The sequence below is a fragment of the Lonchura striata genome, chromosome 1, assembly GCF_050655825.1.
Source record: "Lonchura striata isolate lonStrDom1 chromosome 1, ASM5065582v1, whole genome shotgun sequence".
Taxonomy (NCBI): domain Eukaryota; kingdom Metazoa; phylum Chordata; class Aves; order Passeriformes; family Estrildidae; genus Lonchura; species Lonchura striata.
In genome coordinates this window covers 72811819-72825657 of record NC_140703.1, presented here as the reverse complement: position 1 = coordinate 72825657, position 13839 = coordinate 72811819, and positions in this window count along the sequence as shown.

The following is a 13839-nucleotide window of genomic DNA, read 5'->3' as shown; positions in this document are numbered from 1 at the left end:
TAACTGATAGAAGACCAAATGAAATATTAAGATGTTTAGAGGAGCTAATAGTCTTCTTACTCAGATTTTTAGATGAAAGCAGCAGAATCAGGGACATTATTATTAGAATATAGACCTAATCCATGCCACTCTTCTCTCATCTGCTACAAGATTTCACTCCAGGGATGCTGAGAAGAAGATAAGTTTCCATGGAAGCAAGAACAAAGGGTAACTTTCTAAGGAGTAATATTTAAATACCGAGGCCTGAATTTCTGTGTGACCTGGAGTTTTTATACACCTGGTTGATGGGGAAGATTTTGAATCTAAAAAATAACTGACTTGAATTTCAGTCACTGCAAGAACCTGAATATTCAGTGGGAGTTCTGTGATGAAATTGTGTAATGTAGATACATGGAATCCAGAGATGTCTTTAATCTGAGAGGTTACTCTGTCAGAATTATTGCTTATGCATATCATGGGTTAGTGCTACAAATGACATAAAAATAATACCAAAAGACAAATTCATATATATCACATTCCCTGGAAACTGTGAGTTTGTGTAAATTGGGATGTAGATAAAATAATTTGTGGCTTTAAGTATTTAACACTCAATTGAGGAACTTGACAGATCAAAACTACTATTCTCATTAAAAGTTTTATAAGAAGAGTATAATTTTGTACAGTTCAAACTTTATCTACTTCATGTCCATCTCTAGCTGACAGAACAGCAGTCTTTGCTGGTTCCACTATCCTATGTTTCTCACATTAAGGGATTGGTGAACTCTGTGAACCTAATAACAACCCAGTTCTAGTCACTCAAAACTCATGTGTGTCAGCTTCTTAATTATTACTGTACTGACAGACTTACTCCTGCTTACATCAGCATATGTAAGCAGACCCAGCACTTTCTTTGCTTTGATATTACATCACATTCTCATTTTTTAGTCCAAGGACTAATGATTATAACTCATGGTCACTGAGAAGCATGTATCCAGTCAGTATGGACAATGGAGTTAAATCTTAGAGCTTTTACTTAATTCCATTCTGTTTGTATTAATTTAGTTTATTTACACTTTTAATCCTCTAACTGGTTAAGTAGGTATTATGGAAAAAGAATTTTATTTGTGAATTCATTCATCTTTTTAATTTGACTTCTCGCTGAAGAGATGGATGAGAAACTCTTCCACTCAACCCCTTTTGGGTTTGCTTTAAATAGAGATAATTGAATGGGCAAGAGATGCCATTCACAGCTCTCTGGATTCAGATAGACATTTCCTGTGCATTATAGTGTAGTCATAGAGGTGATGAGACTCAGCCTTTAGGACTGCTCTTTAGTGTAGTACAGAGAAAGAAACATTATTATGGGAGTAGTTAAAGAAGGAAGGAATTAATATTGTCAATGTCCATTGTTCAAAATCCAGCACCAATTCTTCCTCAATAAGCCCATGTGTTGATGGTAATGGAAGCAGCCTGATGACACCTCTGAAGAGTCTCTTGCCACATTCTCTGCAGAGCAGGGTGGTTGAGGGGTTATTTGATCTGCTCTAACAGCTCTGAGGTATAGGTGTCTTCAGTGCAGGAGAGATCCTGCAGTCCAATTCTCTGGAGAGTAGAAAAACTGTATTTACACTGAAGTGTGAAAGTGTATTTTCTAGGTAGGAAGGAAATGAATTATATCCTCATAGGTGATTTGGGAAAGGAAACGAATAAGATCTATGCAAGAGGCTTTTCTTTAGGAGTCAGTAAAGGAAATTCAGTGCCAGCCATGGAAGATGCTGTTTAGAAACTGAAGCAGTCAAAACCCAGGGTGGGTAAAGTTCATGAGATCAGCATCTGCCATCTGAAAACTCTACCATGATCTTTTACTAGTTATAGCTTTGGACAGCACAATGGGACCTTTCTAATTCCTGTGCTCCTGAGTGATGTTCATTAAAAGAGAAAAAAGCCACTGAATTTCAGGAAGGTTTTACTGATTGTATCAAAGTGTCAGGGTCCAGAAGGCACTGCCAGCTCTGTGAGTCCTACCCAGCCACCCCTCCACCTGCCCACATCACAGGACCCTATGTCAGCCCCCTGCCTACCCCCATCTGCCCTTCCCCTGAGCATGGCTGGAGTGGTGGGACAGGCTCTGCCTCCACCCTGGGGAGCCCTCAGCTCTCATGAGCCTCAGGGAGTCCCTGGTCCCCATGGTGTCCTGAAGCAAAGGATTCTCCTTAGGATCCTGGGAGCTACCTTCTTTCATAGTAATCCATCAGCAGGGTGACGGCATAGGTAATGAGTGATTGCATACCTTGGCCTCATGTCAACGGAGACTTACATGAACCAGAGTACCTAGTCTGGATCAGAAATGATATGCTGAGACTGATCTTAATTCAAACTTGTAAATCACAGATCATAAACTGTAATGAGACTTTACTTTAAGTAAGGACTAGAAGAAAATCTGTGTCCAAAACACCTTGTATACAGGGCAGACTTAGCCATCAGACACAACAATGACATAATGTTGGTCTTTATGGAGCCAGCCTTTTGCAAAAAGCCAAACTGACTGGACATTTCCTATACTTTTTAAAAAATATATTTTATAGTAAAGGAAACTACCTTGATTAAGACTACTCGTTGTACATGGAAGAATCCACTGATCCCTTTTGTTTAATTTTTCAATGAAATGTGGCAGCTGAAGTCAGGTTTTCTGACCTTTTATTTTGAGAGAAATTAACAGAGGATCTTAGCTTATCTCTTACTTTTGATAACCTATCACAAACTAAGCAGGATTTGTGAGAAACTGATGCTGAATTTCTGTGGGTATGGCCCTTCCATATGGTTGGAAACTTCTGAACATAAGGAAAAATTTTTCTCTGGCCAGAAATGTTGAATGGAAAAATTCAATTATTGTTTGATATGGAAAGAGAAGGTGAGTCATGCTCATTTCTTCCACAGTGAACAGCATGGACTTTCTGCATCCAAAGACACAGAAGTAATTACTGCTAGCGAAAGTGGGAACAGACTGGCCCACACTATTGGGAGGTAAAGGGCATAATGTGATGCAGCAAATGCCCTGATGCCCTTTTGATATGGTAACAAAAGTTTTTCCACTGAATAATTTCTTTAGTCATATTTTGAATAAGTTTGATAACTGCACATCTCACTGTCTGTAGGAGGCAGTTTGATTGAAAAAGGAGAGCAGCACTGTCCCACAGAGAGATTGCTTTCCAACAGTTATATGCTCATCTGCCTGCATATAGCTTAATGTAGTTGAAAGTTAGTAAAAAAAACCCTCATGTATCTTTTGGGATCTTGTAGCCAGTTAATGATTTTTAGGAAAACTAGAAAGCCTCCAAGCTGCGTATGTACACAGAGGTGTATGAGCCATTTGTTCCGTACCAAAGTAGTTCTGGATCCTGAAGGCACAGGGAAAGGAGAAAAGACTCTCAGGATTGCACCTGGGATGCTGTTTTTCTTTCCCTGATTGGATCTTGGAACACATACCCTGTGAAAAGAGGCTGGGTGTGTTCAACCTGGAAGAGAGGCAACTTCAGCAGGACCTAACAGCAGCTCCCAGTACCTATGGGAGGATCATTGAGGGCACAAAGCTCTTTGCTGGGATGCAAAAAGGAGAAGGGGCAGATTTCTAGAACTGAAATTAGGTTAAAAGGTGGAGGGGGCAAGGGCTAGAGGTAAGGGGTGGGAGATACATCACCTCATCTTCAGAGGTTTACAGACAGCTGACATAGCCCTGAGCAGCCTGATCTGAATTGAGTCATGACCCTGCTTTGAACAGGAGATTGAACCAGAGACCTTCTCAAATCTCCTCTAACCTCAACAAGTCTGTGTCTTCTCTGTATAATAAAAAGCAATGTAGCATTTAGATACAGCATTACCTTTAGCATTACAAAACATGTTATGCTCTTTGTAAAGTCTGATGTATTATTATCATTATTAGATCAATTATGATTAACTTTACCACTTATTATATGTATAAAAAAGAATATACTATTTCCTTCTTGACTTTAGTCATCTTACTCTTTTAAAATCATATTTTTCCCATTGATCTGAGTCAGAACATTAGCTGACTCATCTTAAAATAAATGATTTACATAATCTTCCCATGGTCTCTGCTGGGTTTTTTTTTCTGCAAATAGCTTCATAATGTTTGATTATTGTGTGACAATTATATCTCTTCTGAATGAAAGTTTTGCTTTTAATAAAACCAGGCAAAGAGTTTATCTTCATGGGCCCACAAAGGACTGCAGTACAGAGAGTGCTGGTCCTCTTAAGTAGCGGTAGATGACTGGATGGATTTCCTTGGAAGAATACAGACTATGAAGGGTTTGTATTCTAGGCCATGAGAATTTTAATTTGGCTCTTCAGCAAAGATGGAGAATACTTTCTGCCAAAGCAGCAACAGGATTTACTTCCTGACACTGTCAGATATGGTCATGTCAAAGAATAAGCCCTTTCCTCCTGAAAGTTTTAATTCTGAACACTGTTTCTTTTGTTTTAAGATGACCTTGAACTAGAAAGGAAAAAAGTGTTCTTTGATTTTGTAATTTTTCTACCTTGATGCTGTACCAGGATTTTTTATTTGTTTACATATAATCTGCAGCAATATCAAGAAATACTTATAGGGAAAACAAATGAAATGGTTCTGTAAATTAGCCACATCTAATTTTTTTTTTTTTAATACTATGATCTCTTCTTTAACCCTCATAGTGCTAATCTAGACCTCTCATTTTCACATGCAAATATGCAGGTGTTTCAGTATAGTGCTCCCCAGAGCTCCATACTTAGCCCTCTGCCTTCTCTCATGGGCAAGGACGAACATGGATTTCTGGCTCTGTGGATGCAATAGGAGAGATCAAAAAGGGCTGTGTGGTCTAGAGAGGGCACCTTGCAGCAGCCTTGGCTGTATCTTTTAATGCTTTGCTTTGCATATGCATCACATACATGAGTAAACACTTAGATGTTGGACAGATTTGTTTAGAAGTCATTTACTAAGTGTTTTCTAGGTACCCACAAGTTCCAAGAGTGCAAAAAAGAGTCATTTCACTACTTGCCCATTGTCAGGAATTATTATACATTTTTTTGTTCTTATTGTGAGGAAGACCTCCTGACCAAGTACAAGATTTGAACTAGCCAGGAATAGAGCCTAACTGTTATTTAATAGGCTCAGGAGCAGTTAAAGCTCAAAGCATAAAGACCTTCTGGTTCCATGCCAAAGTAATAGTACCATATTACCAAAGCAATAGTACCATGAACTTTCTATGCAAAAAGAATTTCTTTGAGAACCTCGCACAAATTCCACCAAAAAAAGAGAATGTTACCCCTCTAAATTAAAGAAAAACATTTGCATGTATTGAAAATTTAGCATGATTTTACCCTTTTATAAAGGTAAAATCAAAGTTTTGCTTTGCATTTCCTTAATGGTTTAGCTAGTTCCTCTGATTTGGAGTTATCAGACCCAGAATTAAATACAGAGAAATGTCTTCCCATAGTGAAAGTGGGACATTAACTGCAGTGACTTGGTCAAATTCCAGTTGGAATAATTGCACACACTTAAATAAAATGCCCTTTTATATTTCTGTTAAGGATAAACATTATTTATCCCAAGTGATCTTGAACTGAGGAGTAGTGATAAAAAATCTTTTCATTTTGTGAGAGAGTGAGTGCTACATGGATGGGCAAAACTAATCTGGGCTATTAATGTGTCACTGTGTGTAGGGCTGATCCTGTGGAAACCAGTGGCAGAACTTCATTATATTTCCTAAGTGCAGGATTCCACTTATCATTCCTATGTCTGGTTTTGGCATCAGCCTCACATGGCATCTTGTGTAAATTACTTCACTACTTCATAGAAAAGATTTATACCCCCTCTCAAAGTACTGTAACTTAAAAACTGACCGCAATTTTAAGTACAAATAATAAGCACTGTATAAGGTCTCTCTTTTGATATAATTATTATAAGCAAGGCAAATAAAAGTCTCTTTTGTTTAAGGTTTTCCATTACAGGACTCCATTTTTCAGTTACTTGCATCAAATTACCTGAGTACACTTACGTTTTCCATGGAGGGTAGGGACTTCAGCCTCAGGTCTTTTGGAATGTCATCACAAATGGTGTGCATTTTTCTGCCTATCTGTAAAGAGGTCCCCAGATTTGGCTGAGTTATGTGCTTCTTGAAACCTTAGTTCTTATTTGCTCAGCAGTAACCTGGCAGAAGTTGGCACTTAGGTTTCCGAAGATACCATCTGCACTGGGCATCCTCTGAACCAAGGCTACAGGGGATGAACATAACTTTTCCTGTAATTTCTCCTCCTGTGTCCATGTATGGCTATGGCAGAGCATCTAATAGCAGGGTCTAATATCCTCTGCTCCTGCTGCTTCTCCTTCTGGTCCTCTAGCAATGAAGAGATGGAGGCAACCTGGGGGGAATGGAAGGACACAAAATCAAGGAACACAGGATGAGAGAAAATCTGCTCAGAGTGACTTACTCAGCATCAACAAGAAGAATTCAGTGGTACACTCAAGCATAAAATTTGCTTTTCCTAGAATAGCATTATGGTTGCCAGATATGCTGTGTAACATGGGATTTCTTGAATTATAGTCTCAACTTCCACGTCCTCTATTAAAATGTAGAGGTGATTGGTTTCTCTGTATATTACAGAACTACTGTCTTTGTAAAATCTGATAATCTACCACTAACTTTGATCTCATATCTTCTCTATGGGTGTTTTTTTGTTTAATTCCTCACATTGTGTGGATAAACCCACTTCTGAGGGTTATAACAGGAGGCAACAAATTCACATGTAGGATTTATGCTACTGCTGGAGTGAGATACAATTGACTGACCTCAGGGTGGGCTGCAAATGGACTTTCAGAAAAGTGGGTTTTGGGGTAAGGAAGGAAGGGAGTAAAACTGAGAACAAGCTGAAATACCAGTTTTAGTTCTGGATCTGAAAGTGATGAATGGCTGGGGAAAAAGGCTTTCTGGTGGTAATCCCAGGCCCCGGTACAGGGGACAGGTGTGACAAAGGGGTCACAGTGATGTCTTATGCTGGATAAATGGTTTCTAAACCATTAGAGTTTCCTGACACCAGGCTGATCCCTCTGAACAGCCCCATCTGCATGGAGTAACACTATTCACAGGGATTCTGGGGAATAAACTTTGTGATCAGGTCAATTTTTGATGATCTTCACCTTTTTTGTTCCTACAGTTGATATGCTGGGAAGTTTCTGAGGGTCCCTGTCCAACTCCAGAACCCATCTGAGACCCTCCACTGGAGCTGATATTCAGTGCTATTCAATACATGAGCTAAAGCCACAGTAGAAGCCATCAAGAACTGGTGAACATGAACAACCCTGAATACATCTTTCTTGTACATGTGCTGGCACTTCACAAGCCCCAGACATTGATTTCCAGGGACAAGCAGGATCTGTGGTGTGCCTGGTGAACACACAGCTGGCCTCAGGAGACCACAGTATCTGTTGACAAAGGCTGCCCTGAAGGTGCCTTGCCTATATCCTCAAGTGCACTCACTCCTGCCACCTCCTGCAGACGAAGCTGGAGGTTGTTGGAAAGAGCTGGATCCTCTGTTGCCTCCTGCCTGATGCTGAGGTCACCTTCCCCCTTGCCTGTTCCTGCTGCCTGTTTAGGCAGCAATGCCTAAACACTGTAAAATTTTGTTTTAAACAGCTTGGTTGTCCTGGTCTTCCTCAGCATCCTTTCCCCTGTGGCACCATGTCTCCAGGCACAGCTCCTCTGCACCATGGCTGTGGCTGCTGAAGATTGCCTGTGCTTGCCAGAGTTTCTCTCTCTATGCCCCTTTCCAGCACTCTCATTAGGAATGTGCATAATTCTGTGCTTGTAATTAGTATATGCTGTTTGAGGCCTAATTATACTGTATGTTCTGGTTTATCAAAAGCTGCTCATCTGTTGTGTGAAAAACAGTTTAGGAATCTCAGGCTGCCTTCTGCAGGAGTCCTCCTCCTTTGAAGTGGGAAGATCAGAGTCACGGCTGGGTCAGCACAGCATGAGCTCTGCCTCCGCTCAGGGTGCCGGGTGTCAGCAGCAGAGCAGGATGGGCTCCTGCTGTGCAAACGTGGCTGCAGTGCTTCATGTCCTGCAGTGCAGCCCAGAGACAGCCACAATCCCCAGCTGAGCCCTAGGAGCAAGTCATGTCAGAGCTAGCTAGTCCCTCCTTATTCCTTTCCTTCTCTTCTTCCAGTTAAATTTCCTTCTTGCTCTTAAGCATTTTCTTTTACTTGTGACATCAGCTACCTTCTTCTTTTTTAAGAACAGTTGATACTCACACAAGCCTGGAAAAAAAATTCTTTGTGTGTAGGCATCAGGTCAGTATTTCCAATGGAAATCGTAGTGTGTGGTATCACAAGCTATTTTAAATCTAATGAGAAATGCAGGAAATCCTGCAGTGAAATGAAGCTGACCTTGGTGACCGTGACTGTCTCTCAGCATTGCATATACTAGTGCAGTGTGAAACATGTAGAAGCCTAATCTTAAATAGGGAGTCACAAATATTTATTCTACCCAATGTTTTATAGAGAACTGGGAGTAAATAGCTTTTGCAACCACCACCCCCAGTATCTATTTTTTTGGATGAAGGAATATATTTTAAAAAAGGGATGAACCTGTGTAATAGTAAAAGGAAGAAAAAATATTTTCAGCATTTATTGCAGGATAAACTGAACCAATGATATTCTGACACCTTATTTTATTGTACTTAATGCTTGAATATATTTTTAAGAGTTTTAGGGGGTGGGGGTAGAATATCTGGGAATTATCCAGTGTAACAGCAAGGATAAAAGAAGGTGCTCCAGCTCACTTGGAAAACCAGCACTTGCAGGCATTAATAACATAAATGATAGTGTGTCCAGGGCAATCATCACATTGCTGGTTTTGGACAGTACCTCTTCTCTTCAACAAATGAAGATTTCTTCTGTTTACAAATGGCGCACCTCCTCTACACTAATCACTGTGTGATTAGCAGGACTGGGGCTATCTGGGGCAGCATACAGTGATAGTAAATGAGCTTCACCAAATGCAACGGGTCACTGACTGAGAAAAGGTCTATTGGTGATGCAAGCTAACCTCATGCCATTGAGAGAGCTATTACATCAGCCTATCCTGGGAAAAGAAAAATGAGATGTGGAACTTAATCTTTTGGGTGTGTTAACAACTCAAGACTGTGTCTAGAGTAACAGGACAGGAGTGAGTGCCATCCTGTGTCTCTCTCCCATGGAGACACCTAGCAGAAAATAAAGACAGTGCTCTTGTGTATCACAGCACCCATCAGCAGCAGGATGCTGCATGACTTGCTGCACACAGCACTTGCCACAGGACATCCAGACACACTCCATCCTAGAGACCTGACAGATTAAACACAGAAGGAGCTCCATGGTGACATCAGATAAATGTGACATCATGCTAACAGATCGTGTTAGTGGCACTCTGTGTTTTCAGGGCTTATGTGAACTCTTTTCTAGAAAAAAGGACAAAGATTAACATGGTTTGTAATGAAGCATCTGCTCATGCCTACAGAAAGTTGCATGCATCATGTGATGAGGATTTAAAGAGTAATATGCAAGAATAACCCATATATTTTTACATGCATGTTTATGCCTACACTTATTATGAAGCATCAGATATATGTGTACAGCAGGAACTATGCACATTCCCTAAGTAATCCCCAAACTCTGAACCTGAAGAAAAAAAGACAAAGACTGGTTCCTGAAGAAGCCTGAAGAAAGAGAAAAGGGTTCCTGACCTTAAAGTTAGATGATGTTGCTTGTCCATTTTAAAATATGCTTGTGAGCCTCCCTGGGCAAGGTTTCAAAATACACACTTCACTGTTTCAATTCTGTCATTCAGTCATACTGAGCTTGCAAAGCAAAATACAGGAGTGGGGGCAGAATCATGATGCGGAAGTTTTATTTTGGAGAAAATCAAGCAGTCCCAGACGATACCTGCAACAAGTTCAGTGCCCTAAGCACACAGTATGCTCAGGCTTTGGGCAAACTGCCAAATGGGTTTTCAGTAAGTCCTAGACTTGAAACACATATCAAGATACTTATTTTAAGTGTCAGCAACAGGCAGTATGTCCATAGCAGGATATTTTGGCATCTGATCTGATAGATTCACTTATATAATTGAAATAATATCTTGGCTTTTTCTACTCTTGGCTTCATGTTGGGGAAAAATCTCTGAAAAGATGAGAACCCTGAATCATAACAAAAATTGGAAATTTTGTGGTATGTATTATCACTTGGCTTCTAACTAAATAATTTTAGGGAACCATGTTATGTTCCTGCCAGAAGATTTAAATGTTCCCCGAAGTCAGTGATTCAGCAGTGTTTCTATGAGAAAGATTGTTTTGATGCTAACTCATTAGGGAGGATAAAGTCAACATGCACATTGATTTTAAAATTCTCTCTTGAAATACACAGTTGATTGTTTATTATCTTTGAATCTGCAGAGATTGGCACCTAATTTGTTTAACTCCTTAGAAGTGAATTTAGAGAACTTAGCAAGAAGACTTATTTAGAGATACTGGCTTTAATCCACATTCTGCATCATGTTCAGCTTGGGTCTTGCCCAGTCTTCTGGATCGAGGTGACTATAGGAAAGGAGACAGATCAGGTTCAAGTTCTCATACTCAAGTACCCTTCACTGGCATTACAAGAACAAACTGGGGTTGGTAAAAATTCTTATTAGGCTTTATAAGGTCTAGAAATCTTCATTATCCACTTTTTCATACCAGCTTGGTTTTTACACTCAAACCTAATCAATCCATGACAGTAAGCATGTATTAAGATAGTTTAACGTAAGGAGACAAATTGTTTTCCCTCTTACTTTATATGACTTTTTGATACTATGTCACTTGCAGTAAACCATCACTACAGATTGTTTGTTGAGGATCTGATTTCTTCTGGAGAAGTATAACTGTGCCTCAAATAAATCTGTTCTTGGTGTCTGTGATAGCTTAAAAAAAGTGATAATGTATATGGGAGAGTAATCAATTGTTTAAGGAGAAACAAGGAGTTGAAAAGCAAAAAGCTTCCAGAGAGACCAGACATTGTATGAAGATGAAGGAGAAAAGGAATGGGGATGGTGACTATACTGAGCTGACCTGGGCAAAGGGACCTGAAGGGTCCTTACAACTTGCTGGGTACAGTGAACAACCATGGTCCCATTCATAAGCTCTGTAAATTCCACCACAATATTGCTTCCCTAGTATGTAATTAAAATAGGATCTTTCTCATACTGAGAGTTACAGTCATAGGAAAAAACACATGAGATTTTTGTGCTTTCTTTTTCTTATGTTTGCATGTGTCTGAATAACAAGCTGAATAATGCAGCTCTGATCTTTTTCAGGTTCCAGTTATACTTCATACATAACATTAATAAATATAAACTATCATAATTAGAAGAAGTCCTGATGCATTGGTGACATTTGCAGTGCTTTACTTTCCATCATCCGCTGTACCAAGGAGCTTTCAGAGTCTGCTTCTGGCCACTGTGTGCAAAGGCTGTCTCTGTGTTTTGTCTGGTCTAAAAGGCCACACTCCTGAGTCTAAAATATGTCTCAGTGCCCTGTGAAGAGTGTCTTGGCTGAGCTTTCCATTTGCTTTTGCAGCTGCACTGTCCTGGCACACAGCTAAGAGAGTGGCTTGTGGCTGTGGCTGAGTAATCCTGAATGGACAGGAGGAGCAACGAATTTCTTGCTGTCACCATGGGAAAGCATAAGGCTCTCCAAGATGACCCTCCTTTGTGTTATCCCCATCTTAAATTATTTTCTGTTCATTTTTGAAATGTTACTACTAGAAGATTTGAGAGCTGCTTTATAAAGTGTTGTATTTAACTCCTGCTTTGTTTTGAGGTGTCAATGTCATACTGCTGGGTTAGGCTGGAGAACTGAGGGACCATTTTCAGTTTACTGCAAGCCACTGGAAATACTTTCAGGTTTGTAACCACAGCAAAACCCTTCAACTTCAGATGCAATCAAATATAAATTCACTGGCAACCAAAAGCTCACTTGTTTGACATCAAGAGTGTTTGTCCTCTGAGATAATATAAAATGCTTTGAGGTACTTTTCTGGAAACCTTGACATTTGCTTTATTCTCTATGATTTTATAGAAGCTTTGTGTGCTTCTAAAGGCCACAGAGAATTTAAAGCTATAGCTTTGTGAAAAAGTGAGGTTCAGCAGTTAGCACATTAAGTAAGACTCAAGGGACGTCAGGATAGTTCATTCTTACAACACTCTGGAGTAAATTATCTCCTAAAACTGTTCCTTATTTTCTGCTTTAGTCAACATGGGTATATCAGTAGTTATCTTTTCATTGTTCTTGCACACCCAAGCAAAGCATGATGGCAATTGTGACTATTTTTGTGATTTTAAAAGCATTAAGCTTTTTGATTAATTTATTTTAAAAATATGCAAATCTTCTGGTGTTACAGGTTTAATAGCAGTGAAAATTGCTAAGTAAGTCTTAGTCTTGAATGAAGGTCAAGAAAGTACTCATTACCCTTAAATCTTTCTGTGTGGACTCGACCTACATCTCTGATAATGGCTAGACCATGGTGACAATATTGGGAGCTTAATGCTTTGGAAGATCTCACTGTGATAACACTGGTCCCCTTCCAAAACTGACTTAAAAGAGTTCTATGCTACCAGGATTATGTATGCACAATTTCTCTGTATATTTATGAACAAACAAGCAGTTAAGGGTCAGTTTTATAAAGAATGCATGTTAAACACACTACCAAGGTCTTATTAGATACAAAATCACCTTTGCAAAAGATTGGCATCTTTTTCAGAAGAGTCAGCCAGGTGCCTAAAGTGACTCCTTGCAAATGAGAATATGTTTTGCAGGTATGTCAGCTCTGAGTTCATCCAAAACAATAACATATATTTAACAATCTGTGGATGAAGGGTTAGTCATAAGAACAGACCAAAGAACCCTGCTTGGCAACGATACAGTCTTTTTGTTTCCTTCTGTCTGGGGCTATAGAGGCTGTGCAGTAGAATAAGATACAAGTGTGGAAGTCAAACCCTCCTCATCTTCAACATGATCAGCTGACTTCCCGCATGACCTTCAGGCTGAAGCTACAGAAGGGCCATTCAACGTTAGAACTTGAGATATGAACAGTCCAGGGAATTTTTGGATGATTTTCTGGGCAATTAAATCCACAATCTGCCTGGGAACAATTATAGCTCATCCATGTGCCATGCTGCATTTACTTTGTAAACACCACTCTTTAGGCACACCTGTGATGTTGGGAGAAGAAACTGGGACTGGAGTTTAACCTCCCTCTTCTTTTCCCAGCAAAACTCTGCAACCCTATGGTCTCTTCCACATCTCACTGCCCTAATGTGAGTTTTAGAAAACCACACTGATCCCTGCTGGTCTGTACAAGTGACCTGGGACCTCTAGAGCTGCTCACTTGCTGCATCCTCTACTTCCAATGTCTTTAGACCCTGAACACTTCATTGTGCCACTCCCCTGCCTTCTTTGTTCTCTCACCTCTTGCACATTCATGTCAGATTCTTTCTATTCCCAGATTTTATCAGGACCTGGAAGGATCCGAGTCAGGGTTAACAAGAAACTATTTCTGTGGGCAATAGGAAAATTGGTGGTCAACTACCAGCTTCAGTGTTTCAAGTGTTTGATGCAGGATAAAAACTTATGTGTTTTGAGAGTGGGAGGGCTCAGGGAATTGTATTACTTCCTCCTGTCTTGAATGTGGTTAGACTAAATCATAGGGTGTAGAGAATGAAATGCCAGCTGTGCTGCAGTACTGCACAATGGAAACAGCATCCACAGCTGCAGTCCTTGGTTTTGGTGACA